The sequence below is a fragment of the Macrobrachium rosenbergii genome, chromosome 13 (genome assembly GCF_040412425.1).
Source record: "Macrobrachium rosenbergii isolate ZJJX-2024 chromosome 13, ASM4041242v1, whole genome shotgun sequence".
Classification (NCBI taxonomy): Eukaryota; Metazoa; Arthropoda; class Malacostraca; order Decapoda; family Palaemonidae; genus Macrobrachium; species Macrobrachium rosenbergii.
In genome coordinates this window covers 10,339,130-10,350,554 of record NC_089753.1, presented here as the reverse complement: position 1 = coordinate 10,350,554, position 11,425 = coordinate 10,339,130, and the positions used below count along the sequence as shown (strand labels likewise).

The 11,425-nt window shown below is 35.2% G+C and overlaps 1 long non-coding RNA gene across 1 annotated transcript in view; it reads right to left on the bottom strand.

The window, feature by feature from the left end:
- Positions 1–722: 722 nt before the first annotated feature.
- The window catches only part of LOC136844621 (uncharacterized), a 15,639-nt gene continuing 4,936 nt past the window's right edge, over positions 723–11,425 (bottom strand). The window contains exons 2-4 of the long non-coding RNA XR_010854935.1: positions 8,403–8,773; positions 7,651–7,830; positions 723–946 (exon numbers count right to left, since the gene is read on the bottom strand). This is a non-coding gene — a long non-coding RNA (uncharacterized lncRNA). The remainder of the gene's footprint in view (positions 947–7,650; positions 7,831–8,402; positions 8,774–11,425) is intronic.

Below are 11,425 nucleotides of genomic sequence, written 5' to 3'. Positions count from 1 at the left end.
ACTATTTCTCAAGGACATTGCACGGTGATTCATTGAGTAGGAGTATGGTAAGATATCGGCCAATTAACAAAGTTGATTTTTCTGGACTTATACATACATATATATATATATATAGATTATTCAATGACTTTGATCATTCATAAGGAAGTAGGAACAAGTGTATACTTGTTTAACCAAACACATGCACAAATAGTTTAATGACTGCAACTGCAGAAGTAATAATGTATTTTCTTGTTTATGTACTGTTTCACCTGTTCTGTTGGAAATAACAAGGTAAACTTCCCAATCTATTCCTACTTGTTAAGAGATTTGTTCATAAGAAAGAGACGACAAGTTTTACATCATTTTACTTAGTTCTTAACATTAAATTTGATTGTACCTCAGAAAAGTAGTTTCTTTCTATGAACATTATGTGAAGTGTATTTAAGAGCATCTCATCTCATACTATTAGTTCCATTTTGAAGAGGTTTAGGTTTCCATCTAAATTAAGGTAGAAGTCGTATGGATGTAGAAATAAGGATTCCGTTTAGCCCTAGATCAGTTTTTTAAACTTTTTTTTTCCGTGGATATAAAGTGATCAATAGCTTGGCAATCATGTATTCATTTTTACACTTATGTCACATCTAAATGAGATAAAATGCACAGTATAAACTCCTCATAAAATTGTCATGGAATTCCTCATTCTTTGTCTCAAACCTTCTTCAATCATCCTCACTGAATTGGCTCCTGACGGATAGTGCTCTTGATGAGCCTTCTGCTTCAGTTGCTCTTCTTCCATTTCTTCGGAGTTGTATTTCTGGGCAATGATCTGGAGTTGCTCTTCTTTCCAACTGTTGTCTTTTAGCCACTTTTGCTTTAATTCTTCGCTCGTTTGTTCGACGGCCGACTGAGAGATCTCCTCTTGTAGTCTAATCTTTTCAGTCACCCATTGGAGAGTGTCCTGAACCTACGAGAATGCAAGAAAACGCGAGTTTCAACTCTACTGTGATCAAAATAACATCTCCCCCAAAAACTCATCCCTGTGACGCCATGTAACAGACATACACCGTAAGTAGGGCAAGAGAAATTATAATATTTATCATTTGTTACCATTATGTCAGGCACATACACCTGAATAGAGACAAGAGAGCTACAGTAGGTCGAAATTGGTGTTTTTATGTCCAAGGTGAAGGAGGATCAGGAATGGCGTCTGCTAATTTCAGTCTATAACAGAGAAGGTTATTCAAGATGGCTGCCATTATTTTGCTTTCTAGGTTGAAAAGTAATGAGATCATTTCGTGAAATAACTTTAATTAACATTAAAGTTATTTCCTACGAAATTTTCTCCTTTGGGCGTCATTGCCCAATCTAATTCTCTTGAAGAGATTAAAAAATAAATAAAATACAATCCAGTTTTAACAGAAATCTGATACCAGGATATCCTTAAGCAGGGAAACTGCTTTAATGAATAAAGAATCACGAAATCCGTTGTACTCCCTTTTGATTAAGCTCAGTTTTTTCATTTGTGGGTATTTGGGCAACTTTTAAGGCACCTTTTGAACGAATCAATATCGCTACTCACTTTACGTCTGCTGTTGCTGCTAACGACCACTTCTACTATTGCTGTTAAATAAACCCTCGAACTAATCAATGTTAGTGCCATTTCTGTTAAAGCTGTTAATACTCACTCTCGTAATACTACTGCATAATTCACTATTACGCATGATTTACGTAAGCTTTTTTGCAACCTTTGAAAAATTAAATACCTTGTTTGTTTTCTTTTTACTTTCAACCAGTGTCAAAATTCTTCTCTGGAGTAAATTACAATACTCATAAAATTATGGATGGAATGAATGACGACTCGAATGGGCCTGCGCAGAAACAACAAATAAGACTAGATACATAATCCTACAATGTGTCTCAAACTGTAAATGAATGTGATGATTATGGGGGAGTGCTCTATTGAACATACCTACAAATTGTATGGGTGTTGTCGATTCAGCTGTAAGGGATACATAATGCAAGAATTCTTTTACTGCATCATGTGTATATATGTGTATATATGTATATATATATATATATATATATATATATATATATATATATATATATATATATATATATATATATATATAGATATGTGTGTGTGTATATATATACATATAAAATATATATATATATATATATATATATATATATATATATATATATATATATATATATATATATATATATATATATATATATATATATATATATATAAGAATGTATGTGTATGTTCATATATGTACATGTATATATATATGTGTGTGTGTGTGTAACTGAATCACTAAAATATGGAACGTGATGAATATATAAATAAAGACAAAATCCACGAAGGAAAGAGAAGCACTAGAGTGTTGCGAGGCCTTTGGAGGTCGTCCTTTACTTATCAGATTTTGTCTTTATATATATATATATATATATATATATATATATATATATATATATACTTCCTTGTCTTTAAAGTGAAATACTTAGGTCTTTAAGGCTACGCGATGCCTTTCCAACCTTAGCCTTCCACACTTCAGTTGCGAATCATGTAGCTTCTGCTGCTAGTGTAATATTCTCGCCACGTCTTCCCAGGACCTCTCTAAACCACACCAAAGGAAAGGCGTAATTAACATTATTTGCTTTGACTCACGGCATTTTCTTCATCACTCATAAGTGTGTTTCGTGTAACTCAAGACAAAATGTTGTTCCGTTAAACATTAATTTCAGCTCTGCTTGAAAAGTAAAGCAGTGGTGATCCTTCTCGAAAATGAAGGATACTTTTTTTGTTATTGCTACCATGGATGAGCACTGGAACAGCATTCCCATATTCGGTTTGAAAACCCTCAGAGCACACGCGTATGAAGCGCCTATGCAGGGTTCCACGTATAATTTCACATAAACGTGTTTTTATAGATTTCCCGTACTAACATACGTTTGTATTATGTATGAAAAATGTTTTTATAGATCCGCAAAGTCATTTAAATAGAAATTTACACCCTTATACACTTACGCCTCATAAATATACAGCGTACTTGCATGAACAGATTACGTGCACTTGTGCTATATATATATATATATATATATATATATATATATATATATATATATATATATATATATATATATATATATATATATATATATATATATATAGCTTCTATTGTATGAAAAACATAGCGCGAAACAGAATATACTGAGTTATCGGGTTATCGGTGCCGTTAGTCTTCATTATAAGATAATTGGCATACCAAAGTCATACATGGTAATCAGCAAGACTGGCCGTGAATTAAGCTTTCACTATCTCTACGGTGTTTTGGATTATAGTCATTACTTTTTTAAGTGCTAAGATTAATAGGTAGCCTAACGACCTTTCCCGAAGGAAATAAAAAAAAAACAATAGGGGAGATACTTAATCGTGAGAAAGGCGACATCGTGTGCAGATCCTGCATGGTCGGGGAATTTGACCTTTTTGCTGTTTCTCTGCAGCCAGTCACGTATGGCAGGCAGCAAGCTGGATAGAAGTTACAAAAGGAATTAAAATCTTTTCTTCAAATGATTCTCACGAAAGTTTGATAGCTAAACAGAGAGTTTACAGGATCGATACTGCTTACCTCGGGGAGGGTATATGTACTGTAGGATTAACAAGAGCCGCAATTTCCTCCAGGGAGAAGTTTTCTGTATAGAACTATATTTCCTGTGACTAGGGTAACCAGGGCTATCATCATAACTGCAACTCTCCATGGGAACTTACTCCTACTTTCTGTGACATCTGAAAAAGTAAAAAATGCCCCGAAGTTTCTTCGGGGCAATCGATTTTTCTGTACAGCCGCTACAGCGTATAATCAAGGCCACTGAAAAAAATATCTGTCTTTTGGTGGTCTCGGTATAATGCTGGATGAGCCGTGGCCCATGAAACTTTAACTACGGTCCGGTGGTGGCCTATCCTATATCGTTGCCAGAAACACGAATATGGCTAACTTTAACCTTAAATAAAATAGAAATTACTGAGGCTAGAGGGCTGAAATTTGGTATGTTTGATGATTGGAGGGTGGATGATCAAAATACCAGTTTGCAGGCCTCTAGCCTCAGTAGTTTTTAAGGGGCGCGCTGACCGCCGAATTTGAGGAATTACCGACTTTTAGTTTTTTACAGTTTTGGACTTGTATATATCTAAATCTATATGTCCTGAAATGTTATTGCTAAAAAAATTTTTTAAGTGAGTTTTTTTTACATTTTTGTTCATTGCATTTACCGGCATTTGAGCGGCATTGAGCGAAAAATTGTCTCAAACATTCTGTATGACTTTATAGGTGGAAGTGAGAAATATACTTTACTCTCCTACTAAAATACACATTATCTACGATGAAAACTGGCTCTCTCTCAAAAAAAAAAAAAAAAAAAATTAATATCAGAGTAAATATTTATCTGTATGAGTGACAGTGAGCGACAAATTTTCGTACAATGTCTGTATGATTTGCCAATTCTGGATAGTAGCCTACTGTAGAAAGCGAGAAATTTACTTCAGGTACCTACTAAAACTACCCATTTTCTACGATAAGAGCTTGTTCGTTCTCTAAGAAAAAATATCAAAATAATCAAGTAAATATATATCTGTGTACCTCGATATTTTGAATTCGTCATAGTCATATCACAGATGTACTATGATAACTAGTATACATATAATATTTTATATTTATTGACATATTTTTACTGCGTATTTTCGGAAATATGAAATTATATAAGTACGTAACAGTTCCAAACAGAGAGTCGAGTTTTACCAATAAAACGTCCCGATTTGTGTGTGGTAACTGTGGTTCTGGTGCAGTTGGTGTCCTAGTTAGTGCTTTGTGATGCATTTCCTTTTCGGATTTTCTTACCGTGTTGTGCATTCACGCAATTCCATTGCTATAAGTAAAAGAAGCACCGCCCTTATGAGGGAGAAATTTGAACGATTGCGTCTCGTAAGTTTGTTACAAGAGAGGGACGAAGCAAACAATTGTCAAGCCTCCATGGGATTAGCAACAACACCAGAACGCCCATATCTAAGTGAGGGATTTGTTTTCCTGTATTAGTGATATTCTAATTAGTGATTACTATTTTTCATAATATTATAATAATTGTATAAGACCGCAAAGCTTGATTTTACTGCAGTGAGTTGTCGTCTGACTCGTGACTTGTGTAGGCGTGGTTGTTCAGCGTTTGTTTGCTTTATCCTCGCAGTTGTTTGTTTATCTGCCCATCCAGTATCCGAGCCTCCAATATCTGAACGGAAAACATGTACGGCGGTAACGTATATAGGCTATGTAGAAAATTTATATTGATAGCAAATATTTTTATAGGGTATGAAGAAAAGTTTAGGGCGAGTGTAGAACGATGGGAACAAACCTTGGTAATTCTATATATTAGCTCCGCGCCTGTTTTTACCTTTTCAACTGGTTTTTTCTACACTTTTAGGGGTTCTGATACTGGCGGTGCATCTGTTTGTTGTCGGCCAAATGGAATGTCCCTTCGCCGTGTTTAGTACTGGCCCGGGGTTTGGGGGGCGAGGGGGATTGGTACCCATACGTTAACAAACTATTGCACTTGCCGGACGGGATATGAACCGTTCGAAACAGACGTAGCCGTGCTCTGTCTTGGGAAGACCGCGTATGGAAACCCCATGTTGGATGGACTTTGGGGGTTAATTACGGGTTAATTAGACTCGAGCGCCAAAAATGAAAGGTAAATTCATAATTAGCAACCAAAAAATTGTAGAAAAAGTCAAGTCATAGTGCCGTCGGCGACGCGGAGCTACCCTATAGTTCTACCCAAACATTTTCTAGAATACCATGTCCTGGCCTAACCTCATTAGGGCATTTATTTTTGTAATTTATATTATGAAAAAATTTCGCACAGATAGCATATAGCCTAATGTTTTTTATAGGTAGCACATACTATTTTTTATAGGTTATGGAGAAAACATTATATTGATAGCATAGGTAATATTAATGAATTTTTATATGAAGAAACTTTGCACTAATAAATATAAAAAAATATATATGTGTATATATATATTATATATATATATATATAATATATATATATATATATATATATATATATATATATATATATATATATATATATATATATATATATATATATATATATGTGAATATCTTTACTGTAATACAACAGTATGATATGAAGATAAAAAAGGCCCATAAAACGCTGTTTGAATGTTGCAGCCATATGTTTCGAGCACTTCCTTCTGTGCCCATGTTCACTGGTAAAATATGGGGAGATGATGTGTTACAAGAGTATATATATACCTGTACTGCCACACCTACATATGCTTTGTATATATACTCTTGTAACACATCATGTGTCCATATTTTACCAGGGAACATAGTCACAGAAGGGAGTGCTCAAAATATATGGTTGCAATGTTCAAATAGTGTTTTATGGGCCTTTTATCTTCATAATATATATATATATATATATGTATATATATATATATATATATATATATATATATATATATATATATATATATATATATATATATATATATATATATATATATATATATATATATATATATATATATATATATATATATATATATATATATATATATATATATATATATATATATATATATATATATATATATATATATATATATATATATATATGTATATATATACATATATATATGTGTATATATATATATATATATATATATATATATATATATATATATATATATATATATATATATATATATATATATATATATATATATATGCAAATTTTAGGTAGCATATAAATCAAGAGAGAGAACACATTTCTATGCATTTGATTATATTGTAAATTTCAGGGCATATTTCTTATATGACAAAATAGTTTTTGTGCAAAAATCAGCCTTGTAACTGTCATAGTCTCATAGTTATTGCAAAATAACCATTTTTTTTTTCTTTCGCTGTTTTCTCAAAACTTAGTTTTTTCAAAAATAAAGGCTTATAACTCCAAGGACACAACCAAATTCGATGAAACTTTTACAGAGTGTAATATAATTATATATCTTGATTTTGTAAGTGGGAAATTATATAAGTTTTGAGTGAAACTTTTTTTTTTGCATATTTTTAAAAAGTTTTAAAATTTTTTATCAAATGCAAAATTCGATTTTCTAAATTTCCCACGATGACAATTTTCATTATTAGTTGAGGAATAAGTGGTAAAAATAAGGTAGTTATAAGCACAATGGGGCCTTATGCAGTAAGTGCTCCCCTTAAGATCCGAGGGCGGACAGAAAAAGTGCGGGCAGAATAAAGTGCGGACGGACAGACAAAGCCAGCACAACAGTTTTCTTTTACAAAAAACTAAAAAGAGGCCGATGGAGCCGCCGCTATTACCAAAATGAAAACTTGAGCTAACAAGTGTGACTTGCTCACTCAGTTTTCCTTACACAGGAACCTACTGTAGGTACAAAAATGAATGAGAAAAACTTGAGACTGAAAAGTAATAGAAGGAAAACCACTGGAATGGGTTAACGAGGAGCCTCTGGTATAGTCAAAAGTAGAAATCAAATGAAAAGACAGGGATTAAAATATACTTCATTTACCCTTCAAGAATGAGAGCAAACCATTTCCTAACCGTGTTTGTGAGCCTTTTTGCTTCCTCGTGCTTTCGAAGGGCTACTTGACCTCGCCCTTGGTGACGATGCTCCAGCCGCGAGGCCTGGATTGTTGATTTTCTCAGCCTCAGCGGTGAGTCTGGGTGCCAGCTCTTGCATCACGCCTTCTGTCCCGGAGCACGTATTCTTTTCGATCATGGCTGCAATATAAGATTTTTCCTTCAGGAACCAATACGGTAGAAAAATAACCTAGACATCGGGGTGGGGGATGGGGAGAAGATCCAGAATGTGTTTGCAAGGTATCTTTCCATAAGATGTTGGATTCTCTTCTCTCAAACGTTGCACTTATTATGGGTTTTGTTGTCCAAGGGGTAATTGTCCAGATGAGCGTATATGCGGCATTGCGGTATGTGTTCCAGAGGGTTGTGTATGTCCTGCTTGCCAATAATTTCCATATTTCCAGTGATATATATTACGTTAACGTATAGAATATATGTGTATAGTGTGTGTATATATATATATATATATATATATATATATATATATATATATATATATATATATATATATATATATATATATATATATATATGTATGTATGTATATATATTTCAAACAAATCTTCCTTGAATGAATTTATTAGCCTAAAGCACTTGTTTAGTGCAACCAACCATAAGCAATTAATCACCAGATACCTAATTCACCCCGTAGGTCAAAAGTGACTAAATTATACGGATTTATCATACAATACAGAGGTCACTTTATTGCTTACCACAGATTATTCAAATTTCTTATCTGCTCATCGCTTATGGTACCTTTCTTCTGTCCTCTTATCTAACACAAGCCGACAAGACTCTTGATGCTTCGCTTAGTTAAAGAGTTAAGCACTCATCACATTTTCCTTGTACACATTGCTTTCAAGATGGCTTACACTTCTCATCGCACAGTTGAGGCAAGATAAGTTATCAGTACCAATTTTTGCAGCATCGAGCTCGTCGCCGATTGCTTTGTCTTCCCTTGAACGACGCGACGCTTTGGCCTGATAGGGGCCGCGGCTATGCCGCTGGATGATGGCAGATTTCGGAAGTTGTCAGGGAAATTGCTGGGAAAGAACAGCCTCGCCTCGGTTCTTGGAGTTGGACCCTGAAGAAAAAATTGAAATAAAAAAAAGGGATTGTAAATTGTCGAAGGGAAATTATTGGAAACTTTATATGAAGAAACCTTTGTTACTTGGTGTAGGTAGATTTCGGTTATTAATAAAGTATTAATACAGGTACAGTATAAATTTGAGAATTGTTTCTTAGATTAGGTAACACTTTTTTTGTGAATGGACGTTCACAAGAACGAACCGTGCAATAATAAGCACGTGAGCACAGTTTTAGATCCTAGCATCCCTGGGGCATACCGCGGAGCATTTGTTATTCGAGATTCCACCCTTTAGCCTGAGTTCGTCTAGAGTTTTCTCTGTCGATAAGACTTCCAGACCTTAAAAATTTCTTCTTGTTTTCTTAAATTTGAATGTGCGTACGTTCCGCATGCAATCGGAAACATTAGATATTTGCATTGCATTTTTTATAATATAAATTTCCTCCAATACAATGTTGGCCATTCAAGTGATCCCATCTTCCTAAAATTGCTTTTAATAGTGCTTCTGAAGCATTCCTAGGATATTTGTAAAGGAATCTGTGATAATTTAATCTTCATAGATCTAAAAATTACTTATAGGAAGACATTGCTGTAGATGATTTCGATCATTGTCAAATGTTCCACTGTGTTGTGCTCATGAACACATATATACCATTCTTATACTTTGCTAGTAACTTGAATGCTAGAATTGAAAAATATCCTAGCATAGTATATAGGTGAGACAACTCATAGTAGTTAAGATAGCCTATCTCTCTTAATGATCCATGAAGTACTTGCAAAGCTTAAGAGTGATCTAAAATGAACTGGAAATAGAGAAGCCATTGAGGTATGACGCGTGCTAGAAAAAAACCACATATAAACATAATGATTCGCAGTCTCCCGATATTCAGAGATATCCATCTCAATTTTCAATGATTTAGTGTCTTTGTTCTCCCATTGTATGGAGGTCAGTTATATCCAGGTACATTATATTTCAAACAAAATTGCTTGGAAAAGATTTTTTTTAAATAATGATGCCAATTACAATTTAGACTATTTTCATTTCCCATTTACCATTCTAATCCTCCGCTTGCTCACATTCACTTGTAACTTTCTCCTCTTACGAACATTCAAACACTTTTACTGGCATTTAAAATGTCTCTATTAATTTTGTCAGCTTTAGTTGCATCTCACTACGTTAATATCCCATTTCTTGTTTCACAATTAATTTTGTACAGTCACACTACAAATGTGTGAAGATTCAACGGTTTATTAAATACCTCTGATATGTCAATATTATACTATTATTATTATTTATTTATTCTTGGTCTATCACAGTCATCCTATTCGACTGGGTGGTTTTTATAGTGTGGGGTTCCTGGTTGCATCCTGCCTCCTTAGGAGTCCAACACTTTTCTCACTATGTGCGCTGTTTCTAGTAGCACACTTTTCTGCTTGAGTCCTGGAGCTACTTCGGCATCCAGTTTTTCCAGATTCCTTTCCAGGGATCTTGGGGTCGTGCCTAGTGTTCCCATGATTATGGGTACAATTTCCACTGGCATATCCCATATCCTTCTTATTTCGATTTTCAGGTCTTGATACTTATCAGTTTTTTCTCTTTCTTTCTCATCTATTATTATTATTATTACTAAATGCTTCTGATATGTCAGTACTATATTATTATTATCGTTATTAAAAAGGATGGCAGTATTATGCGAATTTATCTTATATAGTGTCTTTTCTATCTTCCTTATGATCCGCTTTTCAGGCTCAGCGATGTTAGTCAGCAACTGGCCGATATTCATGTTGGAAAAGGATAGTGTGCGGAATATGGGAAGTCTTTTATTAAAATATCTAATCAGAAATCGTTCGTCTGGATTCAGGTTCTATTTTAGGTACCGTCGACATGTTTCGACCAGCTCGTTGGTCATCCTCTGGACGTGGTTGCAGAAGGTCTGAAGAAACGAATTGTATTAAGCCAACTTGTGAGGCCTGCCCGAAAAAGAAAGAAACGAGGTTGGGGGTATTTATAGGGGTCTTGATCGGTGCTGAATTATGATTGGCTGCCCGGGGCATGTACCCTCAGGCGGAGCCTATTTTCCCAGGTCGATGTGCGAGCTGCGTTGTAGTGCTGGGGATGAATGGAAGAATTTCGATCCTCCGATGCCGAATTTTGGTTCGCACGTGCGCTATGGGGATCGCTTGGTGCATGTCTCCTGGCTGCCGTGGGGAGGAGAAATGTTTCCTGCGTAATGTTGAGGGTTGGTTTCTCCTTCCCAATGTGCAATGCTTCCAAGAGGCGTAGGCGGCGGTGGTCGGTAGTTCGGTCAATTTTTTCGATGAAACATTTCTCCTCCCCACGGCAGCCAGGAGACATGCACCGAGCGATCCCCATAGCGAACGTGCGAACCAAAATTCGGCATCGGAGGATCGAAATTCTTCCATTCATCCCCAGCACTACAACGCCGCTCGCACATCGATCTGGGAAAATAGGCTTCGCCCGAGGGTATATGCCCCGGGCAGCCAATCATAATTCAGCACCGATCAAGACCCCCCCTATAAATACCAACCCGAGCACCTCGTTTCTTTCTCTCTCTCCCACGGTGACCCACCCCAACTAAAACGCACCTCTCATACATTCATACTGCATCCCACCTCACCAAATGACTC